This window comes from Jaculus jaculus, chromosome 17 (assembly GCF_020740685.1).
Source record: "Jaculus jaculus isolate mJacJac1 chromosome 17, mJacJac1.mat.Y.cur, whole genome shotgun sequence".
NCBI classification, from domain to species: Eukaryota; Metazoa; Chordata; class Mammalia; order Rodentia; family Dipodidae; genus Jaculus; species Jaculus jaculus.
This window is the reverse complement of record NC_059118.1, coordinates 27,594,213-27,616,649: the sequence shown is the minus strand read 5'-3', so window position 1 is coordinate 27,616,649 and position 22,437 is coordinate 27,594,213. Positions and strand designations below refer to the sequence as shown.

The 22,437-nt window shown below is 41.8% G+C and overlaps 1 protein-coding gene across 1 annotated transcript in view; it reads left to right on the top strand.

Moving 5' to 3' along the window:
• Window positions 1–4,569: 4,569 nt before the first annotated feature.
• Stag1 (stromal antigen 1) overlaps window positions 4,570–22,437 on the top strand; it is a 476,250-nt gene continuing 458,382 nt past the window's right edge. The window contains exon 1 of the mRNA XM_004664349.2: window positions 4,570–4,745. The gene's annotated coding sequence lies outside the window, so the exon portion shown is untranslated. The remainder of the gene's footprint in view (window positions 4,746–22,437) is intronic.

Sequence of the window (22,437 nt, the reverse complement as noted above, 5' to 3'; positions counted from 1 at the left end):
TGTGGAAGAATCCTTAGCTCTCACCACATTGGGTCTGCCTGCTAATATTCTCCTTCCCCGACACTCCACTTTCTACCCTAGAGTATATGTAAGTAAGAGCCCTTAGCTTTTACTACATTGGTTCCAGCTCTCTGTCTGTTAAGATTCCCCTCCTCCTCTCCCCTTTTCTTTTTTGTTTTGTTTTTAAGACAGGGTGTGTGGAGACCTGGCTGGCCTCAAACTCATGATGATGCTCCTGCCTCTCCAACTCTCCAAGTGCCAGAATTATAGGCATGAGCCACCCACCACACCCAGCTTCATTTCAGACATCTTGAGTATTGGCTCTCTCTCTTTTAGAAGGGGATAGGATAGTTTTTTGTGTGTGTGTGTTTTCGAGGTAAGGTCTCACTCTAGCCCAGGCTGACCTGGAATTTACTATGTAGTCCCAGGGTGGCCTTGAATTCATGGCGATCCTCCTACCTCTGCCTTCCAAATTCTGGGATTAAAGACGGGCACTATCATGCCTGGCTAGGATAAGGTTTTTGATTGTGACCTGATTGCAGATTCTAAAATCCTTGAATCCTTCTTCTTATCAATATCAGGGAAGAAATTGACATATTTAGAAGAAATAATATTTTAAAAAATATTTGCATATGAGTGTGTATATGCACACACACACGCATATATAGATGTGACAGGGTCTTTTGCCCCTGCAAATGAAATCTAGATGCTTGTGTCACTTTTTATCTTTGGTTTGACATGGGTGGCTTGGGAATTGAACCAAGACCAGCAGACTTTGCAAGTGCCTTTAACCACTGAGCTATCTTCTCAGCTTCCAGAAATGATTTCTTGAATGTCAAAAAAAAAAAAAAAAAAAAAGTAGTGGTTAAAATCATGAGTTAGTCAATCAAACCATGGGATTGGTAGACAGGACATCATGGCATATTACTGCCACCAGTTGGCAGCACAGCTTAATTGCAAGAGTAGAAAAAAAGGCAAACCATTTATTTTCTGCCTCATTCTTCATTTTTTACAAAATAAGCCACAGCGAATGTCATTTATTAAAAAAAAAGGAAGTATGGAAAAGTGAGACAGTTGTCATAATCTCCATAACATTGGGGTATGGGAAAAGTGAAAGGTGAGAAAATGTAATCAGATATCTACTAGCTGCATCTACAAATGCAAGGGAAGAGTAACAAAATATATCACTAAGAAAACATTGATTCCATAAAGGCTGGGAAGATTGCTCAGTGGTTAAGGGCATTTGCTTATAAAACCTGTCGGCTTCGGGTTCAGTTCCCCAGCCACTCACATAAGCTGGACTCAGAAAGTGGCACAAGTATCTGGTGTTCATTTGCAGTGACAGAGGCTCTGGCATGGCTACACACACACACACATAAATAAAAACTAAGAAAAAATGTTTGCATAGATTTTACTTTATGAAGACCTGTAGGGTCAATGGGACAAATGAACTCTTTTGCAAACTAAAATTATTCAGAAAAGAAAAAAACTATCAAGTCAGCAATTATTTCAAAGGAAATGTGCCATCTACACAGTTTTAACTAGTTCTTTGTGATATACAGCAAAGGCCATGTTATAGGTTAACAAATGTTAATTGTAACTAACACATTGTCAGATACATTTATGATTTGGTATATATGTAAGAAAAACATGGAAAGCAATTCAAAACTCCAGACAACAGTATATAAAAAACTTTTTAAATGATAGAATCCCTATTCAATGTCCTCTTATTCCAAAACTCAATTTTTAAAAATAATTATTTTTAGACTAAGTAGGCTAAGAAATTGAGTTGAAAGGTCTAAAGAATATGTATCTAAAAAGGTATATTCTTTTTTATATCAAGGAAGGAAAAATGTGGTGCTTGAAAATCTTTGCCAAGCAATTTGGAATCTTACGAATTTCATAAAAGCTGAGGCATGTGAGAAATGTGCAATTTTGCAACGAAGTCAAAATGTTATGGAATCTCTATTATCAAGTAATCAGAGGATGGATGAATCTGCCCTTTGCTTACATTTATGGCTAACTGGACCAGATCAGCTAGTGAGAAAAACCTGTGACTAAATAGAATCTGCTGAAAGTTACATAGCTCTGCATGACAGCCTGGTCATCTGGCTTATATTCTTAATCATGACACTGCTGAAATTACAGTGTGAAGAGATATTAGTATATTATGAGAGAGGAATTATTTTAAGTACTGAATTTTGAGCTGGAGCTACCTGGAAAGTAGCTAAAAATATAGAACCTTAGTTAAGGAAAAATTGGGAACAGAGAGCTAGGAGTTAAAACTATGGGATGGAAGAAATAACCAGGGCTAGTAAAAGAATTGGAAGACCAGTAAACCAACCAGGTAGGTAAAGAGCCAGGGAGGCAACTTGAAAGGAAAAAAAGGAGTTTCAAGTAGGGATGTTGATTGATGAAGGCTGTTTCTGCTTTCCTTTGAGATAAGATCTCACTATAGTTAACCTTGAACTGGCAATCTTCCTGCCTCAGCCACCCATGTGCTGGGAATTACAGATTGCACCCCTACACTCAGCCTGTGACTAATCCTTTTCAGATATGTGACAGTGAAAGGAAGATTTGTAACACTACTGGAGTAATAGCACCATGTTTTACTTTATTTTTATCTAAGCTAATGAAAATGTTGAGAAACAGAAACAGGCCTGTGGATAAACCAGCATATATCCTAGGCAATTGGGGAGATGGCTCAGCAGTTATCAACTCTTACTTGCAAAGCTTGCCAGCCTGGGTTTGATTGTCCAGCTCCTATGTAAAGCAAAAAGTGGCACATGCATCTGGCATTCACTTGCAGCAAGAGGCTTGGCTTGCCCACTCCCACATGCACAGATAGATACAAATTTAAAAAATTACAAAAAAAATAAATAAGATCCTAGGAAAGAGGAATTGGGAAGGCACTACATAATTCAGGCTGGGCTGGTTTTGAAGAGAAGGAAAGGAGGAATGGGTTAATTTGGTGAGAATTTTTGAGATCATGGCCAGACATTTTAAGGTGGAGAGACTATCAAACCATTATTAAATTTCCACATCTTTGAGCTCAAGAAACTGGATATAGTTATTACTATGGCTTGACATTGGGGCCTTTAATAACAAAGCTAGGAACAGGCTCTGCAGAGAATACTATAGCAAGGCAACTAGAGATTAGTAAAGAAGAGATCTTTTGACAAACTATATACCTACATGAGGCCTGCCACGGATTCATACCTGCCTTCCTCTAGTGAAACGGAATGCACCTTGAAACCCTTGGGCTAGAAACCAGGAACAGGTGACCTAGTGGACATTAGTCCTCGAGACTATAAATGAGTTGAACCATTCTAAGGTGATCCAGACCTGGTTATGCACTTACAGAATTGAGTCATAGGCGGGGCTGATGACTGGAAGAACAGGAATTCACTTTAGGAGTGAAAAGTTGTGAGCAGATGAAAAGGTAGAAGCCGTGGTCATGGACAGATGGGTGGACAGCAGCAGGGAAGGAGCCAGATCCCACCAAATAGCTGGGCTGAGATCTCATGCCAGTGATCATTTCTTTCTTTCCTTTTTTTTTTTTTTTTTAAAGCAGTTACAAAGCTAGGCTTCTTCTCACGTCCATTTTAGAAGGGCCGAGAGGAGTCCTAGGCTGTGGAAGGGAGACGTGTAATTCTTATTTATTTTTTTTCCCAGGCTAGCTGCTTGGTGCTGCTCACTAACTAGCCAATGCTGCCGCCTTATGCAAAGCCCGCACCTCGGAGACAATCTGCTTGACAGAGGCAGGACGACGCCAATCGGCCTGGAGCAGGCAGTGTTTTTTCCTTTAGATCGGCGGTGTGTGTGTGTGTGTGTGTGTGTAGGGTGCGGGAGACCCTTCCCACCCTCGTTCGGGGAAAGCACCTCATCACTACCAAATTACGACCACAGAGCTAGGTTGGAGGCGGGAGCGGGGCTTCGCTTTCCGCTTCCATGCACGGGGCGGCGGGAGTGGGGGGGGCAGCTGGAGATCCCCCCCCCCCAGGCCCGTGCCCCGCCCGGGGAGCGGCTTCGGTGAAGGAAGGGGGAGGGGGGAGCGTGGGCGTGTTGAGGGGGGGGTTAAGAGGCGGATTCGGTCCGAGCAGCTCCGAAAATGGCGGGCGGCAACCCAGCGAGCGGGGTCGCGCAGGCGCCACGGTGGCCGTCCTTGCGCCCGCCTCGGGCGGCCCACGAACCGTCCACAGCGCCCTCCTGCAGAGCTAGCCGCTGCTCGCCCATTGGCTGAACGGGGGAGGGGGGGGCCCGGCGTTGCGTGCGGGGGCGGGGCCGCCACGCAGCGGACACTGTTTTCCCGCCCCGCTGGTGCGCGTGCGCGCAGCCCCTCCCACCCCGCCCCTCAGGAAAGCGTTTGCGCGCGCGCGCACGAGCGCGCACCCCCTTCCCCTCGGTCCGCGGGGATGGAGGGGGGGGGGCCCTCCCACCCCCCCACTACCCTCCAGCTCAGCTCCCTCCCCTTTTTCCGGGCAGGCCCGTCCCCGTCAGCCAGGCAGTGAACACCGCGGCCGGCAGAGGGCGGTCGGGACCCAAGTCTGCAGCGGCGCCATTGGCGTGTGGAAAATGCCACCAGATGGCGGGTTAGGATTGCAGCTCCGTTGAAGGCGCGGCCCCCCGCTCCCGAACCCCCGGCGACCACCCCGTAACAACCCCCCCACATCGGGAATAACACACCGGAGACTTTTGGGGGGAAACTAGGTCGGCGGCCGGCAGCGCCCGGATGGGCAGCTGAGGTGAGTGCGGGCGGGCGGGCAGCGGCGAACGGCGGCGGCGGGGGGCGGGAAAGAGGGGGAATGCGGCGGCGGCGGCGGCGAACGGCGCGGGGGGCTGGAAGCGCCGATCCAAGATGGAGGCCGGGCGAGAGCTGGGAGAGCGCGAGCGGGGAGCGAGCTGGGAGCGAGCGAGCGAGCGAGCGAGCGAGAGAGAGAGAGAGAGAGAGCGCGAGCGCGGGCGGGCCGGGCGCGGGGGAGGGAGGCCGCGCGGGCCTGTGCGTTGCGCCGCGGCTGCGGGCGGTCCGAGCGCCCCGGGAAGCGGGCTGTGGACGCGGCGGGCACCCCAGCCACCTTCGTGTCTCTCCACCCCTCCCGCGGGCTCTCCCCCTCCCCCGAAAACGGTGCCCCCGCCCGCCCGGGCGCTACGGCGACGGGCGCGGAAGCCTTTGTGGCGCGCTCGGGCCCGCCGCCAAGCCCGCCCTCCGCTCCCTCCTCTCCTCCTCCTCCTCCTCCTCCGCTCCGCCCGGGCTCTCGGGGACTCGCCCGCACCCGGCGGGGCCGGGCCGAGGCGGGCTGGCGCGAACGCTTTCCGCCGACCTGCGTTTCTGCGGTGTTGTAGCGGCGGCGTCACATGACAACGAGCTCGCCTCGGCGGAGGGTCCTGGGGGGTCGCACGGCGTGGCGCCTGGCCCAGGCCTCTTGTGGGTGGGGTGCGGCGGTTGGGGAGGGGGCTTCCCCCCGCGAGGACCTGGGGGCTGCGGGACGTCGCGGCCCGGCGGCTTTCCCGCTATTTGCCTTCTCCGCCCCCCTTCTCCTCCTCCTCCTCCTCTACCACCACCGCCTCCCCTTCGGCGGGGGCCTCCCGGTGAAACGTGTCCAGGCCTGAGCACTGCCCCGCTAGTTTCCCAACCCCCCTGGGAGACGAGACCAATAAAAGTTGTTTTCCCTCGCTTTCTCGAGGTGGGGGCGGGGTGAAAAGCTGGGAAACTCAGTGCCTGGAGTTGGACCGGAGAGCCCCACTTGGACGGCCCCTAGTAGGGGCCGCTTATGTGTTGTGGGGAGGGGAGGCAAGAAGTGTTGAAGGTTTTAGGATTGTCACATCACCCCCCCCCCCCAACCCCTTCTGCTACATTTGAAATGTTACTGGTTCTCTCTACAGAGCCGGCCATTGGGTCCCAGGCATGCATATAAGTCATGGGATGGTTTTGGATGCTTTGATAGACCCCAAACAATGTTGTTATTTATCTGCTGTTGGAGTTGGTGTTAAGATGATGAGTCTGTTCTATTATTTTTTCCCTTCCTGGTAGTGCTTAGTAACGACTGTATTTTATGTCAGAAAAAATAGTGTTAAAGTGTCTAAATTGGCATAAAGTTGTATGACTTGTAACTTATCATGGACTTTATGACACTACTTAACTAATTTTAAACATTGAAAATTCGGATGGTGAAGCCTTTATGGAAATGTGAAGAACTATGACAATAAAAATAATTCCTTTATTATATGTTGTATCATGGTTTCATATTTATAATATATGAATTCAGGTTAAGAAATTTGACCAAGGACGAAAATATTGATGAACCAGGAATGTTACTTTACTGCTTTTGATTTTGAGAACTGTAACACAAATTGTTATCCAAATGAAATTCTAGAAAACCTACAGGTGTTTTGCTAATTTTTATTTTTTATTTTTTTGGGAAAGTTCAGCATAGTGGCTAGCACCTGTAATCCTAATTACTCAAGAGCACGAGGCAGGAGAATTACAGGTTTGAAGCTAGCTGGGCAATATACCAGATCCTGTCTTAAACAAAAAACCAAAAGAAGCTGAGCCTGGTGACACTGTATTTTGCATAACCCCAGATACTTAAGGAGGCTGAGGCAGGATAATTGAAAGTTCAAGGCCTGCCTGGGCAACTTAATGAGACCTCATCTCAGAATAAAAAGTAAAACAAGGCTGTGTATAGTTTCGTGGCACAGTGCTGCCCTAGCATATACAAGGTGCTGGGTTCAAAACCTAACCAACCAGAAGTTCTGCATTTTGAAACAACTAAGTTTATTTAGACAACTGGTCTAACAAATGGCCATTTTTCGTAAACTGATTCAAGGGATATTTATGTATTTATTGAGGTAGGGTCTCACTCTAGCCCAGGCTTACCTGGAATTTATGTAGTCTCAGGCTGGCCTTGAACTCATGGCGGTCCTCCTCCCTCTGCCTCCGGAGTGCAGGGATTAAAGGCGTGCACCACCATGCCTGGCTTAAACATTTTTATTTATATGATAGACACAGAAGCAGACACACACACACACAGAATATGAGAGTGAGAGTTTGGGTATTCCAGGGCCTCCAGCCACTGCAAATAAGCTTCAGATGCATGTACCACTTTGTGTATCTGGCTTTGTGCAGACAGACACTCTGCCAACTAAGCTACATCTACAGTCTTGGATTTTTACCTTCCTCATCTCTATAAAGTGAAGGTAATATTGTAGTTACTTTACAAACTGTGCATGAAAAACTTCTTTAACTCAAACTTTGTAGTTGTAATCTTTTCCTTGTTTGATTCTCGATCTTATCTTTATGATCTGAGTACTGAAGGCATTATAACACTTTTTTTTGCTAGCTTTTAGCCAGAGCCTGTACTCAGTTCTTGCCTCAGGTGGTCACATAGGCAGCAGTGAACTGGCTGCTTGTTTTTATCCAGGCAAGTATCAGTCGGTCTCTGACTTCTGTCTCTCATCTCTAGACCACCCTTTAAGACCCCTTGCAAAAATTTCTTCATTAAAAAAAAAAATAACAAAACAAATATCTCGATTAGGTCAGACCCACCCAGATAATCTTCTAAATGAACTCAATCGATTAGTACTTCAATTGCATATGCAAAAATATGTTTTTCCATATACTGTAATCACAGGAAGGCTATCCTATTATATCTGTAGATCTCTCCCACTCTTAAGGAAAGGGGGTTATACAAAAGTATGGGTTATTAGAAGGTATTAAGAATTTTGCCTGCTGTGGAAAGAAAAATAACTTCATATTTAACCTCTTTAGAATCTGAGCATATGAGGGCACAGGCTAAGTATTTAACTTCTCTTCCCCTTTTTCCCATACCCTTCTGTTTTCCTTTCCTCCCCCTTCTTTTTCATTCATCACACCTTTCTTTTGCAGTACTGGGTATTGAGCCCAGGCTCTCATAAATGTTGGGTAAACTATATCTTCAGCTGTCACTCTATTTGTGAATGGGACAGGGTCCCTGGTAGCCCAGGCTGGCCTTAAACTCCTGATCTACTTGCCTCTACTGCCCAGATGCTGGGATTATAGCCATGCCCCACCCCCTGTTAAAATTTTTTGTTTTGATACAGAATCTCACTGTTAAAAAGGTTGGTCTTGAAATTGAGGATCTCCTGCCTCTGCTTCGCTGGTGCTGGGATTACAGGTGTGCACCATCATGCCTGGCTGAGATTTAACTCTTGCTGTTCCTTTGTGCCTGTTGTTTTATCCATATTATACATAAGATTGAAACTCAGTAAAGTTAAGGAATTTAAAAAGTCTTAGGTCATATTCCTATTAAGTAGTAGTTAGATTCAAGAATGGAAGCAGGGCTGGAGAGGTGGCTTAGTGGTTAAGCGCTTGCATGTGAAGCCTAAGGCCCCAGTTCGAGGCTCGGTTCCCCAGCACCCACGTTAGCCAGATGCACAAGGGTGCACACGCGTCTGGAGTTTGCTTGCAGTGGCTGGAAGCCCTGGCACGCCCATTCTCCCTCCCTCCCTCTCTCTCTCTCTCTCTGCCTCTTTCTCTCTTTGTTGCTCTCAAGTAAGTAAATAAAAGTAAACCAAAAAATTAAAAAACAAAAAAAAGAATGGAAACAGACAGTTTCTGTGATGTGTTTGGTCCATCTGCTTGTGTGGAGTGAAATTTAGTAAACAGTAATTTGAAAGTATCAGAGTAGGTGTGTTTCTGGTGGGACAAAGGTAATACAGCAGAAGTTTGGTCACAGTGTGTGATTTCACAGTTAGCAAATACATTTTCAAGAGGCTGGAGAGAGAGGGCTCAGTGGTTAAAGGCACTTGCAAAGCTCTTGGGCCTGAGTTCAGCTCCCCAGCCCCTCACACAAAGCTGGGTGGGTGGTCATTTGCAACAGTCAGAGACCCTGATGTACCCATATACACATATGCAAATAAATAAAAATTTAAATAAATGCTTCTTCTGAATGCTTCAGGGCTAGAAAGATGGCTCAGCCGTTAAAGATACTGCAAGGCCTGTTGGCCCAGGTTAAAATTCATAAGCCACTCTCATAAGCAGGACACACAAAGTGGCACAAGGTGTTCATTTGCAGTGGCAGAGACCCTGTTCTGAACCCCCCCTTCATACACAGTGCAAATGAATAAATAAATGAATTATTTTTCCGGAAGAGTCAACTAGGTAGCATAGTTTTAGCAAAGTATATCAAGCCTTTAAAAATATAGTCAGGAGTTAAATTATTAGGGACATGGGTTAAGGTGTATCCAGAAAACAATCACTCAGTACCATTGGAAAACAAAACACAAAAGTAGTTGTGAGATACTGCTTAATTTCTTAACATAGAGATGATATTGGGGGCTTGGGAAATCTTTTGACTGAATAAAGATAGAATTAATCATTTTTAGGATTCAGGTAATTCTTGCCACTGTAGTATTCTGTAGTGAAAAGAAGCAGCAGAGACATTAAAAGATGCTCTTGTCTTGTATAAGCCGTAGATGTGAGACACATCTCCAGTTATCCCCCCCCCCCCCCCCGGAAGTAGTCTTACTCTAGCCCAGGTTGACTTGGAATTCAGTGTGTAGTCTCAGGCTGGCCTTGAACTCATTGCAATCATCTTACCTCTACCTCCTGAATGCTGGGATTGAAGGCGCCCTGCCTTCTTGATCCTTAAGGACACTGGTTGTAGCTCACCTAATTGGTATCATGACTCACAGTGTCCTGTGCTGAACTGTAATCCCAATGGTAATTAGGAGGTGTGAACTGAACCATAAGAAGGTACCAGTTTACTTCCATCAACTTGACAAACATTAAAAATCACATGCTGCTGGATGTGGTGGCACATGCCTTTAATCCTAGCCTTTGGGAGGCAGAGGTAGGAGTATTGCAGTGCGTTCGAGGCCACCCTGAGACTACATAGTGAATTGCAGGTCAGCCTGAGCTAGAGTGAGACCCTGCCTTGAAAAACAAAAACAACAACAACAACAAAGAAATCATATGCTGATGTGATTGTGGAGGGAAATTATACTGAAAATTATCATTATTTTTTGAGACAGGCTTTTCTAATGAACTCAGGCTGGCCTCAAACTCACTGCATATCTGAAGCTGGCCAGAGACCCATGGTCCTTTTGCTTCAGCCTCTTTAGTGCTAGGATTGTAGGCATGTGCCACAACTCCCAGTCTCACTTTTGGCAGGAGTATAAATTGGCAGCATTTTGTGAAATATGTTTTTAATGGATTAAGTTGAAGGCACATGTATTTTAAACTTTATATACCTGATGAAGGAAATTCTTGTACTGTATATCAGGATATGTGAGCAAAATGCCTATAAGATATCTATTTGTAGTAGCCAAGTTTTAGAAACAAATGAAATGTTCTTCAGTGGTAGAAGGGATAAATACATGGCACTTTAAAAAAAATAATTAAAGCTGGGCATGGTGGTGCACACCTTTAATCCCAGCACTCAAGAGGTATAGGTAGGAGGATTGCTGTCAATTCGAGGCCACCCTGAGGCTCCATAGTGAATTCCAGGTCAGCCTGGCTACAGTGAAACTCTTACCTTAAAAAATAAAATAACAAAATTTTATCTTTATTTATTTGAGAGAATGGGTATGCCAGGGCCTCTAGCCACTGCAAACAAACTCCAGATGCATGTAACCACCCTGTGCATCTGGCTTACATGGGTTCTGGGAATTGAACCTGGGTCCTTAGGTTTTGCAGGCAAGTCTTAACTGCTAAGCCATCTCTCATTCCCCATTTGGCACTTTTTTCCCCCCAGCCAATTTATAAAATATTTATTGCATAACTAGTATGTGAAAAAATATGGGGCTAAGTTCTAGAAATTCATAGGTAAATAAGACAAAAGTAGCCTACAAATTTATTGGGCAACATAAGCATTGAAGATGTTATTGCACATATGATGTGCATTTCCAAGGATGATGAGGTACTATGGGAACACACAAGAAGGAACTTTCAGATCAGAATATTAGGTGGAACTTAAAAAGCAACTTCAACACTTAGAGGCAAAAGAAAGCACCGCACATAGGAATAGAGGATAGGAAAAAAATAGCCCAAGTGAAGATGAAGAGTGGAGACCTTGTCCCAGTATGTCATCACATGGGCTTCTTGAACCAAGTGAACGATAAAGGAATCTCCCAACTTTTCACTACAGAATACCAGAGTCATAGTAGCAAAAATTATCTGAATTCTAAAAATGATTAATTCTATCTTTATTCAGAGAAAAGATTCCCCAAGCCCCCAATATCATCTCTATATGAAGAAATTTAGTATTTATTCCCTCCTTCCCTCCGTTCCTTCTTTCCTTCTTTATGTGGGAGGAGGGAAGGGAAGAAGAGAGGGAGAGAGTGAGCATACTAGGGCCTCTTAACACTATAAACAAACTCCAGATGCATGTGTCACTTTGTGCATCTGGCTGTATGTGGGTACTGGAGAATTGAACTCAGGCATGCAGGATTTGCAAACAAGCACATTTAACCACTGAGCCATCTTCCCAGCCTTGTACCTAACTCTGTGGACATATGGAATATTTTTTTTTTTAACTATTTATTTGAGAGAGAGAAAGAGGCAGGTAGAATGGATATGCCAGGGCCTCCAGCTACTGTAAAAGAACTCTAGATGCATTTGCCACCTTGTGCATCTGGCTTATGTGGGTACTGGGGAATCAAAACTCGGTTCTTAGGCTTCACAGGCAAGCACCATAAGCGCTAAGCCATCTCTAGTCCCTAGAATATGGTTTGTTACTGACAATTTTTATGCATGTACGTAGTATGTTTTAATGTAATCTAATTGGTTTCTTTACCTTAGGCGGTCCTTTTCAAAATAAATATAAAACCTTTTTTTCTTATCATAAACCAACTTAGTGTATTTTTTTTATATTTGCTAGTATTTCATTAGAAATTCTAACTTTTTTTTTCCACCTTGCTTTGCAGTCCTGTTATGTTTTTGACAGAATTTTTAGGACAGTGACGGCTTCATAAAAATTAGGAATTGCTTTCTCTGTTTACTCAAAGATCTTGTGTAAGATTGGTGCTGATTCTTCATTTAATGATACCATCTGGACCTGGAATTTTCCAAAAGAAATTTGTCCATTTGATCTAATTTATTGGTATAAGTTTACAAGTCTTTTTTTTTTTTGAGGTAGGGTCTCACTCTAGCTCAGGCTGACCAGGAATTCACTATGTAGTCTCTGGGTGGCCTTGAACTCAAGGTGATCCTCCTGCGTCTGCCGAGTGCTGGGATTAAAGGCATGCGCCACCACGCCCAGCTCTCCTGTGTTTTCTTTCTACTATCTGTAGAATCTATAGTGATATTTAGTTCAATATATCACTAATGTATTTTTTTATTTTTTTCTTGACAATTTTAATTTTTCAGCTTTATCTTTACAAATAAACTTTTTAATGTCTTTCCTATTTCATTGGTTAATGCTCGTTATGATTTTTATGCCTCCACCTATTATGTGTATTTTTAGAGCAGAGATATTTAGACATTTCTTCAGTTTTCTTTTCTTACTTTCTTTCTCCTTCCTCCCTCTCTTTCCTGTCCTGTCTGAGTCAGGTTCTCAACACATTGTGATCAGCTTTCCTTAGCCTCCTAGATTCTGGGATTACCGGCAACAACCAGTATGCATGGCCAACAGTTCCAATTTTCTAATTAAAAACATTTAAAGCTATGGGCTGGAGAGATGGCTTAGCAGTTAAAGCACATGCCTGTGAAGCCTAAGGACCCCGGTTTGATTCTCCAGGTCCCATGTCAGACAGATGTACAAGGGGGCACATGCATCTGGAGTTCGTTTGCAATGGCTAGAGGCCCTGGTGTGCCCATTCTCACATACTCCCTCCTTCTCTCTGTTTCAAATAAATAAATAAATAAATAAATAAATAAAAATAAAACCTTAAAAAATTTAAAGCTGAAAGTTTTTCTCTAGGCAATGCTACATTCCATAAATTCTAGTATTTATAATTGCTCAGTTTGAAATACCTTGTAGTTTGCTTTACAGTTTCTTCTACATGTGGCTTACTTAAAAGTATGCTCAGGGCTGGAGAGATGGCTTTGCAGTGAAGTGGCTAGATACCCTGGTATGCCCATTTTCTCTGTCTCTCATCTCTCTATGTATCTCTGCTTACAAATAAATAAAAATGTTTTTAAAAAGTATGTTTAGTTTTTATTATTTGAGATTGTCTTAAGATGTCTTATTACCATTGATTTTTTTAAAACTTAATCTCATTTGAGATCAGAGCTTTTTAATGGAACACTTCACAGGTTTGCCCATTATCTTTGCATAGGGGTCAGGCTAATCTCTGTTCTAGTTTTACTATGTGAGCTGCCAAAGTGGGCAGAAGATGAGAGAGTTTAATCTGTATGATTATCAGCTTTGCTTTATGGATCAGAATATCTTGTGATATTGGTAGTTGTATCTTGTTTATCTTGTAAATATATTTTACCAAGTCTGTCTTGGTAAATGTATCTTTCACAGTTAAAAGAATATTTTGTAGTCCTTGGAAGCATTAGTCTAGAAACTGTGGAGAAGATTTTTGTAGGTGATAGCATTTTTATTTTGTACTTTTTGGGCAAGGTCTCATGTAGCCAAAGGCTAGCTTTGAACTCCTGGTCTTCTTGCCTTTACCTCCCAAATCCTGGACCTACAAACATATTTAGCTTGCCTGATTTTGATAGTATTTTTCAAATCTTTTGTCATTACTGATTATTTTTTTCTAATATTGCTTTTTGACAGAGATGGTGCGGGGGGCGGGGAGAGATAGGACTTTACATGGGTACTGGGGAATTGAACCTGGGTTAGAAGGCTTTGCAAGCAAGGAATTAACTACTGAGCTATTTTTCTTGCTCTTTACTGCTCTTTACTTTTTTGGGGGAAGGGTTCTTGTTTTATCAGATGCTGAGGATGTTTATTTCTCCTGTAGTTCTGCCCCAAATAGTTTTAAAATTATTTAATTTATTTATTTGAGAGAGACAGAGGAAGAGGCATATAGAGAGAATGGACACACCAGGACCTCCAGACACTGCAAATGAACTCCAGACACACACGCCACCTTGTGCATCTGGCTTACCTGGGTCCTGGGGAATCAAACACAGGTCCTTAGTCTTCGCTGGCAAGTGCTTTAACTATTAAGCCATCTCTCCAGCCCTGCCCAAGTATTTTGAAGTTATTAGACACATACAATTTGTGATTTTTATGTTGGTTTGATGACCTGACCTTATTATGAACTATCCCTTTATCTGGTAATAAGGCATGGTAGCACACTCTTCTAACTCCAATGCTCTAGAAGCTGAGATAGGATTATCATGAGTTCCAAATCGTTGAGAGTTAGTTTCAGGTTACCCTGGGCTAGAGTGAGATCCTGCTTCAAAAAAGTGGACAGAGGAGGTGGCTTAGCACTTAAAGGTGCTTGTTTCAAAAGACTTCTGGCCAGGTTTGAATTCCCTGGTCACCCACTATAGCTAAACTGGCATTTGTTTGCAGCAGCAAGAGATGCTGGTATGCAGGTGTGCGCGCGTGCCCCCCCCCATAAATAAATAAAATCATGGCAATATTATGGAGGTTTTAGTACTGTTTCATGGGTGAGACAGGTAAAGTATTTTTTCCAGGTAGAGGAAGTGATGGTTTGAATCTAGAGTTTTGTAACGCTGAAGTCTGATCTCTTAAGCAATTAAAAAATAAGACTAGTGCACATGGATTTGGCTGGAAAAATAAATGTTTATTTTCTATAACCTCTAACTGAAAAATTTCATGTTCTTTAGTATAGCCAATAAATTAGTTGTGTTAACAATAGTTGTTACTTTGTCACCAGTAAGAATCAGAAACATTTAAAAATTTTTAATTTTATTACATTATATTTATGTTTTTTTCCTATCAGAATTATTTTACATCACATTATTGATGTGATAGCTCAAGATGCAAAATTTCCTAATCAGTGCTTAATTTAAGCAATCAGGTTAGCTGAACATGGTGGTTCATTTGAGACCAACTTGAGAACTTGCCTCAAAAAAATTATACTGTTAGTCCAGCTGTTACATTTACCTCTAGATCTTACTATCACTGTGTCAATGAATTATATTATGTTGCAGTATCACAACTTTGCTTTTTTTTTACAACAAGACTTTATTTCTTTTTTTTTTAAAATTTGATTTATTAGTTTTCTTTTCATCAAATACAGGCAGTTTGGTACAATTGTTTAGGCTCATCTATGATCTACCCCCTCCCATTAGACCCTCCTTGTTGATGTAAATGGGTCATGCATTGTGGAGTTAGTCTCCAGTTATTGGTATGCTAAATGTCTCTGCAAATCATGACCCAACATGTGACTCTGACATTCTTTCCGCCCCCTCTTCCGCAAAATTAACTTTGCTTTTTTAAAAAAAATATTTTTTATTTAGCTAGTTTATTTATTTGAGAGAAAGAGGCAGATATAAAGAGAGAATGGGCACACCAGGGCCTCTGGCCACTGCAAACAAACTCCAGACACATGCGCCCACTTGTGTATCTGGCTTATGTGAGTTCTGGGGAATCGAACTGGGGTCCTTAGGCTTTGCAGGAAAATGTCTTAACTGCTAAGCCATTTCCCCAGCTCACAACTTTGCTTTTATAGTATATTGTTAATTTTTTTTGGGGGGGGTTCAAGTTAGGGTCTCACTCTGTCCCAGGTTGACCTGAAATTTCTGTGTAATTCTCAGGGTGACCTTGAACTCAGGGCAATCCTCCTGTCTGCCTCCTGAATGCTGGAATTAAAGATGTGTACCACCACAGCCAGCTGTGATGACTATTTTTGAATTTAATTAATTTCACTTGTGAGCATGATATTCACAGAGAGCTTGATGTAAACAGGAGACAACAGAATTTACCTTCTCTACCTCCTGTTTATTTTGCTGTTAAAGCTGAAACTTAAGTTCTTTGTAGCTAGAAAGAGGAATAAGTAAAATAATTATATACTATGAATAGTTCTTTGGTAATGAATGTAGTATTGTGATGGTAATCAGGAAAGACATCTATGACAATGAGAAATGAAGCCAAGGACATGCACAGATCCTAGGCATGAATGAATGGTCCAGGCATAGGGAAAAAGTAAAACCAAAACCTGCAGCAGAAATAGTTGTATTCTAAGAACTGAGACAAAGCTGTAGTTACTGTAACAGAAAATATGGCATCACATAGTGTTAGAGTGGTAGGCAGAATCTAGAATATTTAGGGAATATTTGCAATGGTTTGGCCTTTGAGGACAGATTTTATTATAAATGAAGAAAAGCTGTGAGAGAGATTTAAGCAGAGAAATATTTAAAAATATCCTAGGGGCCAAGAGTACAGAATGCTTAGCATCTGTGAGACCCTAATATTTGATCCCAGTACCACAAAAACCACTGTCAAATAACAGTAGCAAAAGTAAGCAAAGCAAAACAAGAAAAAGAGTCTTTTCTAGCTTAGTTGTCTTCTACTGTAGGTAATTTTGCTTCTTAGTGAACATTTGGGAATATCTGCAGATATCTTTGGTTGTCAAACTTGCGGTGGTGTGTGCTGTGACATCAGAGGGTAGAACCAAGGATGCTGCTAAACATTTTTTTTTGTATGTGTATGTAATGTGCATGCACATTTGTCTGTGTGTGCATCCATGTGGAGGCCAAAGATCAACCATGAGTGTCTTCCTCAATTGCTGTCTCCCTTATTTTTTGAGACAAGTTCTCTTGACCTGGAGCTCACAGATTCATCTACACTAGTTAGTCATCACGTTCCTTGTAATCTCTTCCCCAGTGTAGGAATTATAGTAACATGCCAATGTGCCTGGCTTTTACATGGGTGCTGGTGATCCAAACTCAGACCCTCATCCTTGCATGGCAAGCACTTTACTGACTGAGCTGTCTCCCTAAAGATAACTTAATGCCTAGAATAGCTGCATATAACAAAGAACTAACTGCCCAAATATCAGTAGTGCCAAGGCTCAGAATTTTTACTTTAGCTGCTATGTAAATATTGGACTGGGCAACTGGAGATGGAATGGGGAGGCTTAATTTGTTATAGATTTTTGATGACAGATCCAGTGCTTTGGAAAACCATGATTGTAATAGAAGTAATGGAAACTGTTCTGTGAATTTTAGAGATAAACAGGTGTGTTTGTCATACTTTAATTACTGAGACAAAAATAAAACAGAAACAACTCAAGGGAAGAAAGATTTCAACTCAGTATTTCAGAGGTTTCAGTTTATACTAATAGGGTGTGAGGGAACAGAAATAGCTTATCTCATGGTACACATGAAACAGAGGGGGAAGAGAGAAAAAATGAATATGCCCATATTTCTTTGCTTTCTCCTTTCCCCCTTTTATTTTGCCTAGATCCCTAGTTTATAAGATGGTATTACCACATTCTGTTCTTGTCTTCCCCTTTTAGGTAAGTATCTCTAAAAACACCCTGAGAGGTGTGCTTTACTAATCTAATGCTTCTCAATTCAATCAGGTTGACATTTGAGATTACCCATAACAAGAAGTTGGGAAAGGGCTGAGTTGACATCCTTGAGGATGACCTCCATGTTTCTGACAAATAGTTGTGTCAGTGGTTGTAACAGGCAGTTTCAGGTTCGCTGAGATGAACTTCCAGACCAGGCACAGTTATGGAAGAAGGGATATATTGAAGTTCACAGATCCAGAGGAAGTTCCATAATGGCAGAAGAAGCTGACCTGCCTTCACAGACCAAGCAGAGAGAAAAGCACAAGCCTAAAAGCCTAAAGCCACACAGCACAGCATAGCACACTTCAGGAACTCCAGCTAGGCACACTTTGCACACCTTTAGATTGAAATCTCAAACTCACTACCATACCCTAAGTATGACACTGCCTCCAGCCAGGTGGCTGCAGATGCAAACTACAATCTAATAAAACACTGAATATATTGGGGGGCCATCTATTCAAACCACCACAGTTGTGATGTGATCCTACAGTGGCACACGCAGGGGAAAAGCAGGAATAAGGGTTCTGACATTTTAGATCTTCATTGAATTTGAGTTGCCATTACTAGAAGACACATTATTTAATACAATGAGAAAAATACCTTTGCAGACTGCAGTTGGTCATGGGAACCTCTTTTTGTTTTGAAGTACCTATTTTCATGGATTTGGTGTTTTCTTCATTGGCATTACTTAGCACGTGACATGTTCTTTTGCATGTATCTCAGTAACAAAACAGAACTTTTCATCTACTGATGACTCTTCTCATATCCCATATGTTACTTTATTACTACTTTTCAAGAAGACATGGAATTGGGGTTACTACTAGTAGTAATCAATATTTGATTTGCTAATCTCAATTTGTATATCTTTGTACTTAGTAACTTTTTCATTGTCAATTTATAGAGGTTTTTTTTTTGTTTTTTCTTTTTTTTTTTTGAGGCAGGGTTTCACTCTAGCCTTGGCCAATCTAGAACTTACTCTGTAGCCCAAGCTGGGCTTAAAGTCACAGATATCCTCTTATCTCAGTCCCCCAAAATGCTGAGATAATGATAAAAACCACTATGCCTGATATATGTAAACATATATATTTTTTTGTTTTGTTTTTTTGATGTAGGGTCTCAGTCTAGTCCAGGCTGACCTGGAATTTACTATGTAGTCTTAGGCGATTGTCCTGCCTCTGCTTCCCCAGTGCTGGGATTAAGGGCATGCACCACCACATCTGGATAGAGTGATATTAAAAAAAATTTTTTTTTGTTTATTGGTTAAAGAGAGAGAGGAAGATAGATAAAGAGAGAATGGCCACAACAGGGCCTCTAGCCACTGCAAATGAGCTCCAGACACCTATTGCTGCCTTGTCTATCTGGCTTAGGTTTGTACTGGGAAATTGAACCTGGGTCCTTTGGCTTTGCAGGCAAGTTGTCTTAGTCTCTAAGCCATCTCTCCAGCACTAGGTAATATGTTTAAAGACATTTTGAAGCTAGTTAAATTCAACATGCATGCAACCAGTAATGTAAATAATGAAGATGATACTTGCTCAGGTTGGACAGAAATAAGAAATTGCTCTTTTGTCATACACTCTTACCTTAAACATACATATATAAACTTTTACTAATTTTTCTCATTAAAGGGCAATACATTGATGTATGAGATGACTGATTTGCTTATATAAATACTATTTATGGAGACATGTTAAATAACATTCATAGTTGTAATACTTTATTTTCATTTGGAACTTTTCTGATTAACTTTAAATGGAAATAGGAATTGTTAGACAGTAACATACCATTTTTCTAAAATAAGAAACCATTCTTTGTTGTAGGAGGCCTGTTCATGATTTTAATTTTAACATTACTTAAATGTGTTTTTTTAATAATTTTTTTAAACTTATGTGTAGGTGTGAACATAAATGTGTGCTGAGCATAGCTGGCGAAAGTATATCATTGTAGACTGGAGCCCCTGAATCAATCTTAATAGGATCATCTGTATTATCCAGTAATTTTTTATTCCTATTATTATTATTATTTTTTTCTCCCAACGTTAGGCTCTCCCTGTAACCCTGGCTGAACTGGAACTCTCCCTATAGTCCCAGGCTGGCCTCAAACTTATGGTGATCCTTCTATCTCTGCCTCCTGAGTGCTAGAATTAAAGGCATGAGCTACCACACCTGGTTTGTTCCTAACCCTTGTTCCTCACAGCAGTTATTTGAAAACTTATTCCTCCTATAAATCCCTTAACTCACAATTTTTCTTTTTCTCTTATCTGTTTGTTCTTACCTGTTTACCAAATAACTTGATTTAATCTTTGTTTTATCTTTCAAAGCTGTCAAAAAAAAGATTATAGGGCTGGAGAGATGGCTTAGTGGTTAAGGTGCTAGCCTGCTCATCATAAGGACTAAGGTTTGATTCCTCAGTACCCATGTAAGCCAGATGCACTAAGTGACGCATGCATCTGGAATTTGTTTGCAGTGGCTAGAGGCCCTGGCATATCCATTCTCATTATCTCTCTTTCTGTCTGCCTTTTTCACTTTCAAATAAAAATAAATAAATAAAAACTATTTAAAAAATAAAAAAGATTATAATTAGACCAAAAACGATTACCTGAACATTTCTTATGTCCATTCTTTTGGAGGCATGCAGCAAGCCAGGGAACAAATTTTACAATAAAAATTGAAAGATTTGTGCTGGGAAGAAGGCTGAGTGGTTAAAGGTGCTTGCTTGCAAAACCTGTTGGCCTAGATGCAATTCCCAAGCCACTCACATAAGCCAGATGCAAAACTGGCACTAATGTATGGTTTTGATTTGTAGTTGCAAGAGACTGACCTTGAAGTGCCCCCCCCCCCCACAAATACATAAATTTAAAAATTATGGGCTGGAGAGGTGGCTTAGCGGTTAAGTACTTGCCTGTGAAGCCTAAGGACGCTGGTTTGAGGCTCAATTCCCCAGGACCCACGTTAGCCAGATGCACAAGGGGGCGCACACATCTGGAGTTTGTTTATAGTGGCTGGAGGCTCTGGCACCCCCATTCTCTCTCTCTCTTTCTCTCTTTCTGTCTTTGTCACTCTCAAATAAGTAAACAAAAATAAACCAAAACAATTAAAAAAAAAAAAGATTGAAGGATTTTCCTTTGTGATAATTTTGATGGACTATATTGTGAGCTAATAGTAGTATAAAATCACTTTTAAGGTTATAGTTTTTTAAAAATTTTTTGTTGTTGTTATTTTTATTTATTTGAGAGTGACAGAGAAAGAAGCAGAGAGAGAGAGAGAGAGAGAGAGAGAGAGAGAGAGAGAATGGTTGCTCCAGGGCCTCCAGCCACTGCAAACAAGCTCCAGATGCATGCACCCCTTTGTGCATCTGGCTAACGTGGGTCCTGGGGAATTGAGCCTCGAATGGAGTTCTTAGGCTTCACAGGCAAGTGCTTAACCACTAAGCCATCTCTCCAGCCCAGGTTATAGTTTTTTTTTTTTTTAGAGTAGTTCATGTTTCATTTTAAAGCTGAAGGAAATTCCTTAAATATATATAAAAGAGACCCAATATTGTATGCCACATATTCTATTAATTATAAGTTCAAATATTGTAAGTAACAGTATATGGAATAACATGTACTGCTCAGGGCTGGAGATGTTAAGGCACTTCCCTGCAAAGTCTAATGAACCAGGTTTGAGTCCCAAGTAGCCAGGTAAAGCCAGATGCACTGGAGTTTGTTTGCAGTGGCTAGAGGCCCTGGCACACCCATTCTTTGTCTCTTCTTTCTAACGGTCTCTCTGCTTGCAAATAAAAAAAATGAAAATCATACTACTCATACGATTGGGGATATAGCTAAGTTGGTAAAGTTCTTATAAGCATGAGAACCTGAGTTTTTCTATCTCTACTAAAAATTCTGTGATCGGTCATACATGCCGGTATTGGGGCGGTAGAGTGGGAGGGGATTTCTGGAGCTTATTGGCCAGCTAGTCTAGTCTAATTGTTGATCCTCTGGCCAATAAAAAACCTCATCTCAAAGGATGTGGATGACATACTTGGGGTTGACACCTGAGGTTTTTCTCTGGCCTCCAAACACACGTGCATGCACCTGTATGGGTATAATGCCCCTTTCCCAACATGCATATGCACAAACAATACTCATAAACATAATGAATTTTTATCCATTTAATTATTTTGTTCACACTAAATGGTTTTCTTTGTTTATCTCCCCGACCCCCCTCCCCCCCCCCCGTTATTTCAATTTCTTTATTGGAGAATTTTGTACTTTTCTGGCTGACTTTTTTTTTGTGCTAAAGATGATTGTAAAGTCTACTCATAACATGTATCAATAGTTCTTTTTTATTGATATGTAGTACTCTGTATGAATATATTAATCCTTTGTGTGTAGTTGTTTGAGTGTTTTTGAGATAGGCTCTTCCTGTGTAGCTAGGGCTGGCTTCGTTGTTTAGATGCTCCTGTCTCTGCCTCCTGAGTGCTGGGGTTACAGGTGTGTGAAAAGTCTTCTGGTAAACAAATATTACTCTCATTGTTTTGCATGTATATACCTAGAATGGAATTGCTGTGTTACAATTAGACTTCTTAGTTTATAAAGGGATATAATCTTTGTTCATCTATGCCTATTTACTAGTGAGTTTAATTAAATTTTTTTTATTGACAACATCTATACTTACAGACAATAAGCCATGATAATTCCTTCCCCTCCCTTAGTCTCCCCTTCATAACTTCACTGTCCATCATATCTCCTCCCTCTTTCTATTAGTCTCTTTTATTTTGATGTCATTGTCTTTTTCTCCTATTATGTGGGTTTTGTGAATGTATTGCTAGCCACTGCGAGGTTATGGATGTCAAGGCCAATTTCCCTCTGGATAGTTGCATTGTAAGGAGTGGTAGCCTTCCTTTGGCTCTTACATTCTTTCTGCCACCTCTTCTGCAATGGACCCTGAGCCTTGGAGGATATGATAGAGATGTTTCAGCACAGGACACTCCTCCATCACTTCTTTTCAATACAACGTTGCCTTTTGGATCATTCTA